The following is a 17,118-nucleotide window of genomic DNA, read 5'->3' as shown; positions in this document are numbered from 1 at the left end:
TACGTGTTCCGCTGCCAGGCTGAGCTGGGTCCCTGACAAGACGCTTACCTTCTGTCCGGAGGGGCAGGTTTGGGTGATGGGGGCTCACCCGGGTGATCCCTGAAGCTGGGTCCGGGGCTCACATTTCATACCACTGGACCACCGGGATTTAGCCCTCTGTCCCTGGAGCATGGAAGAGAGCGCCTGGATCTGGGGTCACCCACCACGTGTTTTCTCAGGTCTGACGGGTGAGCTGGAGGGGTGGAGGGGGCGTGTCCAATGCCTCCGCGCCATGCAGATGACATGCAAATGACCGCGTGCCCCGCAGGGCCCCTCGTCCCCCCCCCGCCCCCCCTTCTGCGATAGGAGGGTCTCAGCAGTTCTGAGAGAGAGGGGCTCTGGGGAGGAGGAGGCTGGCCGGAGGGAGGAAAGACCCTGCCCCCCCCCACGACCCCACTTGTGTGTGGGGGAGGGGCGAGTCCGTCCAACTAATGGGCTCGTGATTCATCGCTGGGCTCTTGTCTGCGCTAATTGGCTCTGCCGGGCCGCCTGATTCATGGCAGGGAGCCGGGCTCTGGGGGACCCCCGTGTCCCTCCCCCGCCGCCCGCGCAGGATGGCTGCGTGAGGCTTTTAGATCCAGGATCCGTTCCAAGGGACTGCTGCCCGGCATCCATCACTGCTGACAGACTGGGACTTGGGGTGGGGGCGGGACGCCGGCACCGAGCTGCCCGCTGATGCTTCCGACCCCACCCCAGCCACTGAGGGGCATCGGAGGGCAGCAGGTGCTTGGGCCGGGCCTTAGGGAGCCACACGGGGTATCCAGGTGTGAGCGGTGAGGGCTGGTTTCCTAGAGGAGGGGAGATGGCAATCAGTGGGAAATGGGAAGAACACTGCGGGCAGGAGAAAAGACTTGGAAGCAGGTGAGGGTCGGGCTCAGAGGCAGCAGAGAATTGTGAGAGGTGAGTCTGGTGACTGAGAGCAGAGATCTGTGGCATAGAAGTCACTCAGAAGCTTCCTCGTAGGCTGCCCAGAAGAAGACCAAAGAGACCCAAGGCTTTGTTTGAGAAATTGCTGTGAGACCTATGCCGAGTCACTGAACAAGTCTGAGCCTCCACATCTTAGGACCTTTTAGCAGAAGACAATGGTGCCCAGGCATCGGCACTCTTGGGGACTAACCTCTGGCATTGTCTTGGTCTAGGCATCCAGGATCCCTAGGAGTATTGCCTGTCATTCATTATAATCCTCAATGACAGAAAGTGTACGTTGTTGCCTGCCCTCCTACCTCCAGGGGTCGGTGGGGGGCGGTACTCCCTGGACAGGGCCATCCCCCCAGTACCATTTCCACCAGAGCATCTCACCGCACAGATTTTCAAGCTCTCCAAGGCCCCTGATGTCTGCCCCACATCTGGGCTGAGGTCGCAGATGAGGCCACACCCACCAGGCTCCAGGGGCCCCAGCTGTCCAGCCCGAGTGTCAGGAACAGGCCAGGGGGCTGGTCAGGGGAGGACTGGGGGCTGGAAGGAGCCTAGCCTGAAGCTTAACAAATACCTCCTGCAGGAATCCATGAATGAACAAATGTCCTGCAGCCTCTGCAGAGGGAGGCCTGAGCCCGCGCAGCAAGAGATGAATGGGGAAGAGTCCGCCGCCAGGCACGACCAGCCTCTCAGCTGCTCCAGCCAAAAGCCCAGGCGCCATCTCCACTCCTTTTGACCCTCAGCCACATCCAGTTGTCAGCGGGGCCTGTTCATTCTAAACCAAACCCGTTTTGGGTTCTTCTGTCTGTCTTCACTGCGGCCAGCCGCTGCGGGCCGGACTCCGCCGCCAGCCCGGGTCTGGCCTCCCCTCCCAGCCCCCAGCCTGGCACCTCTAATCCATTCTCCACTCAGCAGCCGGATCTTTTAAAGACATAAATCAGATCTCATCACTCCCCTATTCAAAACTCTCTCGTGGTTTTCCATCACATTTAGCAGAAAATTCAACCTTCTTGCCTTACCTTACGAGGCCCTCGGTGATCTAGCCCCTGCTTTCCTGACCCCCCCTCACTCTGGCCTTCCTGCTCCGGCTCAAAATCTAGCCGGTTTATTTCCATTTCAGGGCCTTTGCACTGGTGTTCCTTCTGCCCAGTATGCTCCCCCGCCCCCCCCCCGACACACACCCAGTCCTGCACATGGCTGGCTCCTTCTTGGCCTTCAGATGTCACCTCAAATGTCACTTCCTCAAAGAGGCCCTCCTTGACCGCTCCATCTGTCATAGCCCCCAGGCACTCTCTACCTACCATGGCAATCTATTTTATTATCTTCAACCCTTAAAACTACCTGATAAATTCTCATTTATTTGCTTAAAAATCTGCCCCCCACCGCCCCCCCACCACCCCTGCCAGAGAGTCCTGTCTCCTGAGGCTTCCCTGCACTGGCCACTATGTTTCAGGGATGTCTGGGGCCCTGCTAGCATCCTGAGGCTTGAATGAAGGACTCACAGGGCAGGCCTTGCCACCAGCTCTTCCTAATGGAATATTTTTCTTTTTGCGCGTGGAAAAGTTGTCTTCCCCCCATAGTTGGACAGCGGGCCCTCTCCGTGGCCAGATGCATCTTCTTCACAGCCACCTTCTCTCCCCCTACCTCATCTCGCCCCACTGCCTCCCCCTAGCAGGAAGTCTGGGGTCAGAGCTGTGGTGTGAGGGCAGTCACGGGAGGGTGGTCCCCCTCCGCTCCAGGTCTCTGTGGCTTTGTAATGGGACAGGTGGCTTGCGGTTTTGCGAAGCTGGAGGGAGAGGCATCTCAGCAGTGTCCAGGAGTCTAGTACCCTCCACCACGCCATAGCCTCTCCTGCCCCCAGGGAGGAGGGGCACAAGGAGGCTGTGTCTGGAGAGAGGATCTCTGTCCCAGCAGGGTCGCTGCAGTCTAGGCCAGGAAGTCCTTCTAACCTAGTATTCATCCACTCTGCAATTTGAGCTCTCAAGTGACCTGAGTGACTCTAATCCTCACACAGGACTGATTTCCCTTTCTCCAACCCCACCACGGAGGAAACTGGAGGTCAGGGCTCAGGAGAGAGGAGGGCAAGTTCATGTCCTCAGGGCTTAGAGGCCAGGGTCTACGGGGAAAAGCTCTGATCTACAATTAGCAGTAGGGCCAACCTGGAAAAACACATCCCCATTTTCCAGATGGAAAGACTGAGGCCTGGAGGGTTCCTTCTACCTGTCTACAGCCAGGGGACCAGGTTTCTCCTGCTGCTCCTGCCTGCCCCCTCCCCCAAGGGCTCCAATTTCTTCAGGCTTCCACCGCAGACCCCACCCCAACCCTGCCCTGCCAAGGGGATGCCCCTGAGATTTCCGTGCCCCTGTGCTTCTTCCTCCTTCTCTCTCTCCTCAGGAGGGTCGGGCTTCCTGAAGGAAGGGGGAATGTTTTAACCCTCACGGTGGCCGCTGCTGACACCTGGGGAAGGCTGCTCGCCTCTGTGGCTGACTCAGTGGCACCCTGACGCAAACGCTGGTCCTTCTCTGAGCCTCAGTTTCTCCATTTGCACAGTGGGTCCAAGGGCACCTTCTAGTTCTATGAGTTTTCCTTCTGTGAAGCCCGTCTAGCTGCAGTTCTGGGGGAGGGAGGACGATGCACATAACAAGGGGGTGGGGAGTGCTCATAAAGCAGAGCAGGGTGGAGACTGTGGTGCCATTCTGAGACCTGTCACCCACCGTGGCTACTCTCTGCTCTACCTCGCTGTCTCCCTTTACTGACCCTCTCCTTCTCCGGGCCCACCCTGCTAGCTGGGAGAAGGGAAACCAGGCAGAGGGCTGTGGAGGAAAGCAGCAGAAGGTTGCTAACCAACCTCCATCTTGCTCTAGCTGTCAGCCAGGGACCTTCCCTCCCTCATCCACCGGCCCCTGAGGAAGGAGGTGCGGCCGCACACTGGGGGCTCCCATTGATCCGGACACACAGGCCCTGCCCCTGCGGGAGCCTCAGTCTAGTGGCGGGGGGGCATAACCCCTGCCCTCAGGTCCTCTTGCAGTCAGACATCTCCCTGGCTTAAGGCAGCTCTTCCTCAGAGTCTACTGACTTCAAGACAGGAAGACTGATGTCGCTCCAGCACAGGGAGAGACTTGGCAGTCACCCCAGCTCCTGGGGGCTCAGAGAGGGTGAGACAGGGGTCTGGGACCACCCTGCGAGTGAGCCATGAAGGCGGGGGAGGGTGGGATAAGCCCACTCTCGGGGGCACCAGGAAAGGGGCAAGAAATCCAACAGGTTGAATTTCCGAAAAATGCACCAGGATCATGCATATTTTCCCAGGCATCCTAAATGTGGTTTTAAATGGAAAACACAGCCCATCAGGGCAGAAGCATGTTTAGATGAAGCAAGCCCTCTCCCTCCCCTACCCGCCTGGAAGCTTTCTTTCTGCCTAAGCAAACATGTGATTATATTTATTTCATAGGCCTGGGAGGCCTGACTGTCACCCCTCCCCTCCACCCAGCTGGGGGCACGCAGATCTAGGCTTCCCCATCAGTGGGTTCTTCTCCAGGAGCTTGGGAGTGGTACAAAGTTACTGGGCTCAGAGAGGGGAAAATCAGGGGTCAAGCCTCTGCTTTGGGTGACCGGAGTAACACCGGGTGAGCCTCAGGTTTCTCCATCTGTGAAATGGGGGTGATCGACTGTCCTGTGGCAGCCAGCCTCCAGTGTGGTGCCCACGAACCTCACCTCTTGGTTTTCATGGTCCGAGTCCCCTCCCACATGGAATAGGGCCAAGGGGTGTAACCAATAGTCTTGCAGAAATGACAGAGTGTGACTTCATGTGACTTCCTCCTTATTCTCTCCTAGATCACTTGTTTGGGGGGACACTAGCCACCATGTTGCGAGAACACTCAAGCAGCCCTATGGAGAGGCCCATGTGCTGAGCTGCTGAGGCCTCCAGCCAACAGCCAGCATCAGGTATGCGTGCCATCTTGGAAGTGGGTCCTCCAGCTCCAGTCGAGCCTTCAGATGACTGCCCCTCTGAATGACATCTGACTGTGACCTTCCAGGAGACCTTTAGCCAGCACTACCCAGCTAAACTTCTCCCAAATTCCTAAACACAGAAACTATGTGGAATAATGAATGGTTGAAATTGTTTTAGGCCTTTAAGTTGTAGGGGGTATTTTGTTACAGAGCAATAGATAACGAATAGACCCTCAGAGTACCCCCCCCCTTTTTTTTAAAGAATTTCTTGCTTTCTTTCTTTTCTTTTTTTTTTTAAGATTTTATTTATTTATTTGACAGAGAGAGCCCAAGCAGAGGGAGCAGCAGGCGGAGGGAGAGGGAGAAGCAGGCTTCCCGCGGAGCAGGGAGCCCAATGTGGTACTCGATCCCAGGATCCACAGTCCCCTTTCCTTCTGTCTTGGGCCACACCAGCAGCTGCCCTCCTCATCTGCGAGCCTTGGGTCCCTTTCTCCCAGTCTTGTAAGCCCCTCCTTGCTACAACCACCCTTCTTCAGCTTTTCTCCCCTGTTAGTGTTTCTCAAACTTGCCTGAGCTTAACAATCAGCTGGGACTCTTGTTAAAAACATTTAGTCCTGGGGCACCTGGGTGGCTCAGTCATTAAGCGTCTGCCTTCGGCTCAGGTCATGGTCCCAGGGTCCTGGGATCGAGCCCCGCATCGGGCTCCCTGCTGGGCGAGGAGCCTGCTTCTCCCTCTCCCACTCCCCCGCTTGTGTTCCCTCTCTCTCTGTCTCTCTCTGTCCAATAAATAAATAAAATCTTAAAAAACAAAAACAAAACAAAAACGTTTAGTCCCCCCAGAGGATCTAGGTCACCCCAGAGAGTCTTAGGACCCAACAACTCTGGAAAACTCTAACTTGTGTAGAAGCTTCTCGCACAGTTCTTAGCACATAGCAGTTATTCAATAAATATTTATTTTCTCAAAAGTTCTGTTTCTACCATTATCCTCTCCTGGGACGTGCCATCATGAACACCTGCCACGGACCAGGGGCTGTGCTAAGTGTTAACCTATGTAATTCTCTCTCCTCTGAGGTGGTGGATGCTAGAAAGCTGTGAAGCTGGGATTTGAACCCAACTCCTTCCCTCTCTGAAGCCCACCCTAACCACTCTCCCTTGTGAAGCCCACTGTGTCTGGTGTCTCTCAGGAATGCCGTCAGGCCCTTCTCTTGCTGTCATACCAGCTAGCTCATCCCACTTTGGCTCTATTCCAGCCAATACAGAGCACTGGCACCTCTCCTGCCTGTCTCCCAGCCACTGCCCTCACTATTTCACACTGGTATTCCCTGCCTCCACCCCTCTTCTGCATCCCAACCAAACTCATGGCTCCCTCTGCCAGGAAGCCTGCCTGGGTTGTCCCTGCATTCTCTCCACTGCTTCTCTGTTTCTGGGTCTGGGCTGGGGGCCCCGTGGGTGCATCTGTCTGGATGCCCCATCTCACCCCTGTCTTTCACAAGGGCTGGAGACTCTGCATCGGGCTTACACAGTTCAGATCCAGCCCTAGCGGCAGATTAACATTGGGTCAATCACTTGATTTCTCTGAGCCTCGGGTTCCTCATGCCTATACTGGACATCTAAAATCTGCCTTGCACTGCTTGTGGTGAAGGTGTGAGGAGATCGTGACTTTGGAAAGCACCTTACCGATTGTAAAGTGTTGTATAAATGTGAAGGGGTTAGTAAGTTGAGCTTTTTCCAACCCTGCCTCTGCCTGCCCCACCATGCACACCTTCATACCCTTTGCTAGGGTCCAGGGGTTACATTAGTTCTCCCCCAAACACCCCCAAGTCTTTGTTCACGCTGCTTCACTGCCTGGAAAGCTGTCGCCTTTTGACTCTGCCTGGCTTGCTCCTTCTCAGCCCAGCTCAAGTGTCACTGCCCCCATGAAGCCCTCCGCTTCTCTCCCTTGTGGAATTAATGCCTTCCATCCACTCCATGGGTGCCTTTACTGTCCTTATCACCCTACTTATGTCTGCTTGTATGTCTACCTCCCCCAGTGGAACATCTTATTCACCTCTGTATGTATGCATGCAGCAGGCACTCAATAAATGAACATTAGCTTTGCATTCTCTGCTATACATTCCAGTCCTACTTAATAGCAGCCTGCTGCTTTTCCTTGCTATCCACAAACACTTTCTCTTCCAAATAAGTCTTTCGGATTCACTCCCTGCCTCCCGCCGCCAACATCTCGATCAATTACCTGCCCGCTGCAAAAAGGAACCAAAATGAGGCGTGACCGTGGTCTGGCGCTCAGCCTCTCTCCTAGGGCCTGGGACAGACAAGAAAGGCATGGGGAGGGGTGCGGGTGGGGAGGAGGCTCCAGCACCCCACCCCCACCCACGGGGAATTGGCTTTGGCTCCACTGTTGCGCGGATGGGGTGGGGGTGGGGTCAGTGTTTGGTTTTCTGGCATTTCATTTATGCCTTGGAAGTTGGGTTTGGGCTGTCAGGGGATCTGGGGAGGGGAGCCAGGCTGGTGGCAGGGGGTGGCTCCATGAGCGGTGTCTGCCATCTCATTGGCTTCCTCCCTGTGCTGAGGGCAAGATCAAACATCAAACGCAGCCCCGGCTGGTGCCTGGGCTAATGGAGCTGGGCAAGCGTCTTCCAGATGTGTGCAGCTGTTTTCTCCCACTCCCCATCCAGAGTCTTGAGTTGGAGACCCAAGTCAGTGGCTCTGTGGGTCCCAGGGCACCAGGTTTTGGGCTGGGGAGGCTGGCCTCGCCTTGTCCCACCCGTGACCACAGTTTTCCACTGATGGAGCCTCTCTCACCTTCCTCCATTCCTCTCCTTCCTTCCAAGGAGTCTTTCATGCCCTACCCACTGGGAAGTCCGTCTTGCTGTAGAGCCCGCATCCTTCCTGCTCTCGGGGACTATCTCCTGGGACTGGACAAAGGTAGAGGGAGAGAAACTCTCTCAAGCAGAGAGGAAGGAAAGAGAGATGCTCCGGATGATTCAACAGGGGGAAATGGGGGGAGATCATGAAATACGTGGAGCCCAAGTTAATTTGAAAATCGGAGCACTCCACTTCCAGGCACTCAGCAGTCAGAGAGGCTACCAGCCTCTTAGCCGCCCCGAGTCCCTCTTCCCAAATGCTATAAGCTTCTAATAAGGATGTAATACAATTGAATTTATTACAAACTTAATTGTTTACAGAAATTTACCCAGCTGCAGACATGGGCAGGGAGGACTGACCCAGTGGGAAAACAGAAGAGCTGGAGAAAGAGATGAGGGGAAGGAAAAGGGTGGAGGATGACGGACAGATGGGAAGGGAAGGGGAAGAGAAAAAAAGAGGAGATGGATGCAAGGAAGAGAAGGCAGGAGGGACAGTCTGGAGGCAGAGTGAGTCAGTCCTCATCAGTCCTCATCAGTCAGTGGGGCCCCAGCGCCATGTTGGCGAGAGAGTGCCAGTGAGCCTAGGAGGGAGAGGCTGCAATGACAGCTCCCCCAGGTCCAGGTAGTGGCCCGGTGGGACACACCATGGGTGGGCTGGGGGCAGGGCAGAATTTCCAGGATTGGTGCAGAGACAGGGCTGCCTCTGGTGCAACTGTGTGGAATGCTTCTGTAGGAAGGCTTATTGGATTGAGCAGAGCAGTGGGCCGGCTTTTCTGGATCTAGAACTCTCCAGGCCCCTCTGCTCTACATCATATTGTAATTCTCCTTGGCTGTCCACTGCCTCAGCGCACATAAACACCAGGGAGACAAGCACTCGTTCATTCGTTCAAAACAAACGCAAGGGAGAAGCAGGTGTCACGTACTGCCATTAGGCACTGGGGATTCACCAACATGGCGCCCCATCATCAGAGAGCTCACGGTCTAAGAGGCAGAGGCAGGGACGGATGTGGACACAGTCTAGGACAATAGGATGGTAGGAGGAAACCCAGAGCCTGGAGTGTAGTAGGTGGCCAAGGAATATTTGTTGAATGAATAATGTGAGCACACTGCCAGGAGCGGAGGGGAGAAGGGGCTCGCTGTCCACAGAAGCTGGCCAGGTAAAACAGAGCGGTGGCATTTGGAAAAGCTCAGCCAACTCTGAGCTCCTTGAAGGCAGGGGCTGTGCCTTAGTCCCCCTTGGATTCCACCCACCAGCTCCTGGCCCAGAGCAGGCGCACGGTGTTGGACACATGAATGAGCGTTAGTGTGGAGCTCTCGGGTTGTCAGTGACAGAAAGACATCTCAAACTAGCTTAAGGAAGAAGAAAAAGAGGGAGAGGGAGAATATGGTTCATCATAATGGAAATATCCTGGAGGAGGGTTAGAGACGAGGTCCAGGCAAAGCTAGCTGCGGGTACTACCTGTTGTCACTGAGCCCCTCTTCTCTCTGCTTTCTTCTTGTTTGGCTTCTCTCAGGCCAACTCCATCAGGCTTTCATTCTTAGGCTCTCCCCAAGGGATGGAAAGAAGGCTTAGAGTACTCTAGCTCAGCATCCTAGATAACAGGAAGAAAGTACTTCTTTCCCCGTAGTCCCAGAGGAAGCCCATGGCTTTAGTGACATGCTCATTCTTGAACCAATCACATGACTAGGGGTATTGTATACACTAATTTACCAGGATTTGGCCATATGGCCATTCGCAGAGTGGACAGGGAGTTGAAGGTAGAGTGAAAGTAACCCTCTCCCCGCAAAAGAGTTGGGAGGAGGAGGTTTCCCATAGGCTAAAAAGGGCGAAGTGGTGCTAGACCACAGATGTCCATGACGAATGAATACATGAATGATTGGTTAAATGACTTGGGCCTTGAAGGGTGAATAGGAGTTCACTAGGTAGCGAGAAGAGAGAGGGTCACCTTATATGTGTGTGTAGACGTACAGAGTCTGATTTAACATTCTGTTTTATTTTTGTTCCTAGCTGCCCATCCATGTCTGTTCCCATCTGTGTGTCTGGATCATCTTGGAAGCCCCAGAGGGCAGGGACAATGTCTGCCACACTCCATCTGGGCACTGCCCAGGCCTGTCCATTTAGACACTTAATCAAGGCTGTTTAGGCTCCGCGGCCGCCCTCCCCTGCAAGCAGGGTGCTCTCTCCCTCCCCCAGTGGATCTGGGCTAGGCTAGGCCACTGTCCAGTCCTGGAGGAGTGGGTGGGGACAGTGAAGAGCCAGAGACATGAGAAGGGAATGATGGGGAGACCTCTGCCCACGATCTCTCCCATTCTTCTGGGGCTTACTCCTTCCCCTGATGGCAGCAGAAAGTCCTTAAAAAGTCATTTGTGAATTGTAAACATAATAATCTGACATTTTTTTTTTTTAAGATTTTATTTATTCATTTGACAGAGAGAGACACAGCGAGAGAGGGAACACAAGCGGGGGGAGTGGGAGAGGGAGAAGCAGGCTCCCTGCGGAGCAGGGAGCCCGATGTGGGGCTCGATCCCAGGACCCTGGGATCATGACCTGAGCCGAAGGCAGACGCTTCACGACTGAGCCACCCAGGCGCCCCAATAATCTGACATTTTAAAGGAGGCTTTTTGAAAAGGAAAAAACATGTCATACGATTGCTCCTTCTGGCCCTTGAGCACATGGCATATTGAATTTAGAGAGTTACAATTCCACTTTTTCCCACTTCCTACTCTGCCTGTGCTGCCCCTTGCCTCCTAATTACAGCGTCTGACGGCCAGTTCACGTTCACAGAGGGGCATGTCTTTGACTTCCCTCACCCTCTGCCAGGTGGTGGTTTAGGCTACCGTCGGTTCATCCACTCCTTCCTTCATTCATTCCTTTGCCTGTGCATTCATTCGCCCACCGCTACTGAGCTCTTGAACCCAGGCCTGTGCTAGGCTGGGCGGACCCCTGGATGGATGACAGACACAATCACTTGTCTCCCCAAGGAGCTCAGCACCCAGACGGAGAGAGAGAAGGCCATCTCCGACCACGGCCCGGTGTGCTGGTAGTGGGGAGGGAAGCAGGGCGCCTGAGGTCTACGTGGGGTCACCCAGGCTGGAATAAAATGGAGGACTTCCCAGAAGAGGTGATTGCTGTGCTAAGTTGTGCTGGTGGGTAGGAGGGAGTGAGACGGTTCCAGGGGGGACACAGGGAGGCGACGGGGCTGGGGAAACCCCAGGGGGTGATGAGCATCATTGGCTTCAGGTCCTTTCTTTGGCTGAGTTCTTTCCCCTCCCTGGCTGCCCTGTCTCCATGCATTTGTGTGCCTGACCATTCTTGCAGCTCCTGTGCTCCGGCCCGCCTCCCTCAGTGCCAGGCGCAGGGCCAAGTCCACAGCCCCCCCTCTCTCGGACTCTGGGGGTGTATGCTGCAAGTGGGGGAGGTGAGGACAGGGGATCCGAGCAGAAGAAAGGGGTGACAAGGGAGTTCTTTTTTATTTAGGAAGAAAGCCGGCGTTCTGCTCGCTGCGGGAGTCGGGCCGAGACTGAGGGGCATGTCATAGGCCCTCCCCATAGAGCTTGGGGGACACTTACCCCCCACTGCTGGCCCACTAGAAGAGGGGTCTCCAAACACGAATGGGGTGGGAGATGGACCTCAAAAGGCGGAGGAAGGAGAGAAAAGCTGCCGGGGAAATGGCCCGTTTCCGAAGACTCGGGGGCTGCGGTAATGAGAACCAGAGGAAAGGCTAATGGAGATCAGATTGCCCAGGGGCCGGCCCCCAGCAACCCCCTCCCCAGCTTTCGGAAAGGAGAGGCCCAGGGACAGGATGTAGGTGGGAAAGAGCCACTCTCCCCACCTGGTCCATCCCTTAATCTCAGACGGAGTTGAGGGGCTTAAAGCTGGAGGAGCAGGACCAGGTGGGCTGCATCCAACGGGAGGAGGCCAGGCCCGCCAAAACCAGCCCCCTAGGCTGTGGGTTCCGTGGGTTCCATGGGCGGCCACTCAGTGAGTCAGTCAACAACCTGCCCCACACACGGACCCTCTGGCCACGAAGGGCCAGAGCAGGGCACTCAGAGGGAGAAGAAAGAGTGGGCTGCGCCCCTGGGGGCATTCCCAGCCTGAGGGTAGAGACACGGTCCAGCAAGTCCCCATTCTGGGGCGGGGGCCACAGCCCTGCGCTCTGGACCGCAGGCTGGTGAGCCAGGGGGCTGGCCCCAAGCTCCACCTGCCTGGCAGAGTAGACGGTGTCCGCCGGGAGGCGCTCACAACAAGGGCCAGGATGAGGAACCAGGACTGCCATAGTAATAACCAGTACTGTTACTAATAATAACCACAGCCTAATGAGGTGAGCACTCCTTTGGGGCCAGACCCCCGGGGGGAAGAGTGTTGTGCACACTTAACCTCATCAGTCTTCATGACCACCTCAGGAGGGGGAAAGGGCTGACCTTAAGGCCATTTTGCAGGTAGGGAAGCCGGAGCTCAGAGGACGGAAATGAGGTGCTCCCAGCCCTGGCCTCCCTGGCTTCAGCTCCAGGGCCCTAGAGCCAAAAGCCCACTCGCCCTCCTCCTCTTCCGCCTCTGTCCCTCCCTCTGTCTCTAGTCTCTGCTTTTTGCTCCTTCCTCTTGTCTCTTCTCTGACTTGGCACCTCTGTCTCCTCTGTCTCTCCTCCCCTGACTCCGTTCCATCACCCCCCCTGCCCCCATCCCCGGGACTGTCCAGCAGGGCACTTGGTCCTGGAAGGCCCTGAGCAGCCCTCCTGCTTGCTCTGGGCCTGCCCCTTCCCCTGCAGCAGGGGGCCAGGAGCCAGGACTGGCCAGCGGTGGGGTGGGGGGGACCTGGGTGGGGCACACAGGCCACATGGCTCCTCCTCGAAGGACGCCAACAGCCCCAGGACAGGAGACTCCGGGCAGATCTTGACAGGAGGCAGCTGGGCACAAGGCCGGGGCAGCTGGGTGGATCTCCGGGCGAGGGTCACTTACAAGGGGGAGAGGAAAATGCTGCTCGGCCCCTTCTCCTCCCTACAATCCTTCCTTCCTGCCCTTCCCCTTTCTTATCTTTCTTCCTCCTCCTTTTATCCTCATATTTATCCTCTCCCCTTCTCATTTCTCCCCCCTCCCTGCACTTACCCTAGGCTTGCATTTTCTCTCTCTCTCTCTCTCCCCCTTCCCCATCCCTCCTCCTCCTCTATCGATCAGTCTCCCCAGCTCTAGCCAACACGGAGGCCTTGGACGGTGCTCACAGTCTTGCTTGAAATTTATTGCCCAGTAAAGGAGGCAGCAGATGGAAGTCTCCACCACCCCACCCCCACCCCCACCCCCACCCACTGTGTCTCCACATCCCAACAAAAGCCAATCTAGACACGAATGTCGTCCATCAAATGCACCAATATGGGGTTATTTATAGGCTACCCCTTTCCAAGAAAGCAGAGTGTTTTTCCTCCTCTCTTTTCTCTGTGAGCTTTTGCGTCTCAGGAGCGAGGGGCCGGTTGGATTCATTATTTGAAAAGCTGCACCCTGAGCTTCCCATCCCTCAGATTCCAGGGTAGGGGGGCATGGAAGTGTCTTGATTGGAAATGAATTAATTAGAAGTGAGGCTCTTCAAGTCTCCGAGTTGGGTTATTTATAGTGTTCGGTTAATTTTGATAATTAACACTGGGGAGGAAAAGCGAGTTCCGGGCAAAGCAGTGCCCGCCAACAGAGACTCGCTTCCCGCCCCGTCGGCCCCCCTCCCCACGCTGCTCCATTTGGACTCTGTCTAAATAGGCTACTCCCCGTCGCGGAGTCCCTGGTTTTTCTAAAAGTAGAACGAAGGAGAGAAGGCCAAAGGCTGGGGGACTGCTTGGGCGAATAGCTGCTTCTGAGAAGTGGGGAACCTAGGCTGTCGGGGATGCAGGTGTCAGATCTCCCATCCATCTGGCATCAGGCCAGCGTCCCCTCCTGTCCTGGCCACATGTCCTTCCTGGAGGAGTAGGTGCCAGTCTGAGGGTCTGGGTGGTGTTCTGCAGGGCAGCCCACGGACCTAGGAGAGTGGGGAAGCCTTAACCCAAAGTCTGGGCATAGGTGCTGCTTCTACCAAAGCAGCGGGGGACAGAGGAGCCCGCGGACGAGGGTGATGGAACCAAAGACAGCCATTCTGCAGCCACCTGGTTTGGAAGGAGAGAAAGGGTGGATCAGGAAGAGATTTGTAGAGACGCAGGAGGTTTGGACTTGGATCCTGCTGACTGCCATCCGGGGAGCAGGATGGGCATTTCAACGAGAAAGTGATCTATCACCAACAATGACAAGGGAGCTTCTGAGTGCCCCCACCATGCATGGCCAGCTCCATCTGGGCCCATTTGCTCCCCCATCCCTTACCCAACCCCCACACCGACGGCTCCCTGTCAGGCTCTTATACCCTCTGCTCAGAATGTCCTCCCTTCCCTGCCCTGGGAAGGTCCTTTCCTTGGACAAGGCACAGCACACCCGGGATCTCCCTTGGGAGCCTTTGCTGAGTTGGTGGTTCCCTAACTTTGTCAGGTGCAATTCTCAGTGGTGGCAGGGGGAGCAGACTGTGAAGGGCCCAGCTGTGCCCCCCTCCCTCCCCCGGAGCTGGGCAGTGCAGTGGGTTCTGGACCGCCCCCGGGCACCAGGGTGGTTCACCAGGAAGGGATCGCCTTTCTTCCCGGGATAAGGACCAACTGCTGTCCCCTGAGTGGAAGGCAGGTGGGACCACCCAGCGCAGGTACGGGAAGTGGTGGGAGGCTTTCTCTCTGAGCCGGAGGCTACTTCGTCTGCAGCCTGCTCTCCGGAGCGCAGAGGCGGTCTGGAACACCGGGAGGAACTTCAAACACAACCGCCCTCTCTCACTCTCCGGAGGGAGGCTCTGCTCCCGGGGCTCGCCAAGGGCCGGGGCCAGACCGGAAATGGCGTCGGGGACCCAGGGGCCCTGGCCTCCTGTTGTTCCTGCCGCCTGCCACAGCTCCCCCGCCTCCCTCCCTCCCTCCTCCCCTGCGGATGTTCTCAGGTGTCTCCACCAAATCCCTTCCCCTGCCACTGCCCCCCTTCTCTCCAGCTCCTGATCCCTGATAGGAGGGAGGGAGGGAGGGAGGGAGAGAGAGAGAGAGAAAGAGTCCTCCTGCTGGCTTTTCCTTGTGCTCCATCTCTCCATCTTCGTAACAAAATGCGCTGTGTCCTGGTCTCGCTTCGCTTCCCCTAGCTTCCCACCACGAGCACGCTGCCCTCCCAGCCCCGCGTGCCTCTCTACCTTTGGATCTGAAGTCCTCCTGCAGGAAGCCTACTGGAGGCTGCCCCGCTGCCCTCCCACTCGCCGCACACCATTGTTCTTTTAGTTCTGCTGGGCCACTGCTGGGTTTGCTTCTAGGTTGTTTGGAAGTTACTTATCCATTGCTCGTGTTCTATCCTGAGTTCTCCGGGTCAGACCCCACCCCTTCTTGAGGGCAGTGACCTGTTTCCACCTCACACTGGGGGCTCCCCAACAATGAGGGTTTGTGGAAATGGAACCCCTTCTGCTTCCCACCCCATCCCCACCCTAAGTCTAGGGAGCAGACCTGTTTGCTCAGCCACCTGCCTCTGTCCTTGCTCTGCCCACCCCCGCCCATGACCACCCACCACCTGCCTCTGTCCCTGCTCTGTCCCTGTACCAGGAGGACTCCAGGCCCCTGCTGCCCTCTGGGGGGCAGGGCCTGTGGGCATGTGGCAGCTGCAGGCTAGGCCCCTGACCCCAGGGCACCCCAGGCCGACCTTCAGACATCTCTGAGTGGTTTTCCCTCACTTTTTCAGCCCGGGGGCCTTCGGGGAGCTGCTATTCTGTCTCCAGCTTCCTCTGAACCGAGAGCCCATTTTTAATTAAAGGGGAAAAAGAGCTGAAAATCTGTTCGCATTTAATCATCTTGACGACCTTTTTGCTTAAGAGTTTCCATCTGAGAGGGGATGTTGGGGGGGTGGGCAAAGGCGTTTCTGGAGACTGGGCCTGGGTCAGGGAGGAGGACGGAGAGCCTCTTACAGGGATGAATAATGGAACAGGAGCGGAGGTGGCTGGGGCTCTGAGTACCGACTCAGCACTTTCCTCCGCGCCTGCTGGCTCCTCCAGGAGATGCCCCCGCCCGCACCTGCCTCACCTCCCCAGGGCACCCTGTGGGCTGGACCAGGCTGGGGCTGGACAAGAACCTGGCCTCAGACTCCCCAGGGGTGGGGAGCAGGGGCGGTCGGGGAAGGACCACTTCTCTCTCCTCACAGGTGGGGAAACTCCTGGAGAGGCATTGTGAGTGGTCCCTGGTCACACAAGGAGCAGGGGCAAGCTGAGGGGAGAACCCTGACCTCCTGTCTCCTTCGGCTCACCGTGCTGGAATGGCCCAAACTGGTCTGTAATCCCCTTCTTTGCAATGGACCCACGGAATGACTTAGAATATGCCGTGCACTTCACTGGGCCTCAGTTTCCCCAATTGTAGATGACCCCTGGGGGTGGCTTCCACTTCTGAGATCGGAGTCCTGGCTTCGAGTGTGTAACTAGGAACACTCTTGCGCTCCTGTTCCGGGTGTGAGACACTGACTGGGCAACCCCTTAGACCGGGAGATCCCTAAGGCCATGCGTTGCCCTCCCTGCCCCGCCCATGTCCGGCCCAGCAGAGGGGAGGAAAGTGGCATTGAAGTTCCTCTCCATGTTCCAGACCCACCTCTCCGCTCCCATGGGACAGCAGACCAAAGCCTAGAGACCATGTCTCCCTCATCAGGGTAGGGGGACTTCCAGGGCCAGGGGTCTGTCTCCTGCCTCAGACTGGAACTTCGCTCAGGGCAGGGCTGTCTCTTCTCTTTCCCCAGAGGGGGCACTCATGGCCGGTGGAGTGGATGGGACTGAGAGAGTGGATGTAGGGACAACTGGAAACCTGGGCCCTCTGTTCTTAAATTTTCAGCCCTGTCTCAGGGGCCCCCCAACCTTGGGAGGTTGGGATGGACGGCGGAGGGGGGGAAGGGATGCTCTTCCTTCTGCTCCTCCTCCTTCCTGGGCCCTCTTGGGGGTCTTCCCTTGACTGGGAGACTTACCAGACTGTGCATCCATGCCCTTTACCCTCCCCTGCTGGAAACCAACCCAGACAATTGCACTTGACCCCACTTCCCAGACGCGCCAGAGAGAAGATAAGCTTGAGCCTGAGATATCTCCTCCCCCAGTGATTCCCGTGGGAATTGTGCAGAGCCCAAGGCTGTCACGGCTCTGGCTCTTATCTGCAGCAGGAAGGCCCCGGAGCCTGGGTCTCTAGTGATGAAATGTCATCTCACCCCTCATCCGGTCTCTGGCCTGAAGGCCAGAAGCCACCATCGCAGCATCAAACAGGACAAGAGCAAACTGACATCTCTCAAACTCCCTTGACTTTCAGAGCA

This window comes from Halichoerus grypus, chromosome 2 (assembly GCF_964656455.1).
Source record: "Halichoerus grypus chromosome 2, mHalGry1.hap1.1, whole genome shotgun sequence".
Classification (NCBI taxonomy): domain Eukaryota; kingdom Metazoa; phylum Chordata; class Mammalia; order Carnivora; family Phocidae; genus Halichoerus; species Halichoerus grypus.
Note: the sequence above shows the minus strand (reverse complement) of the source record.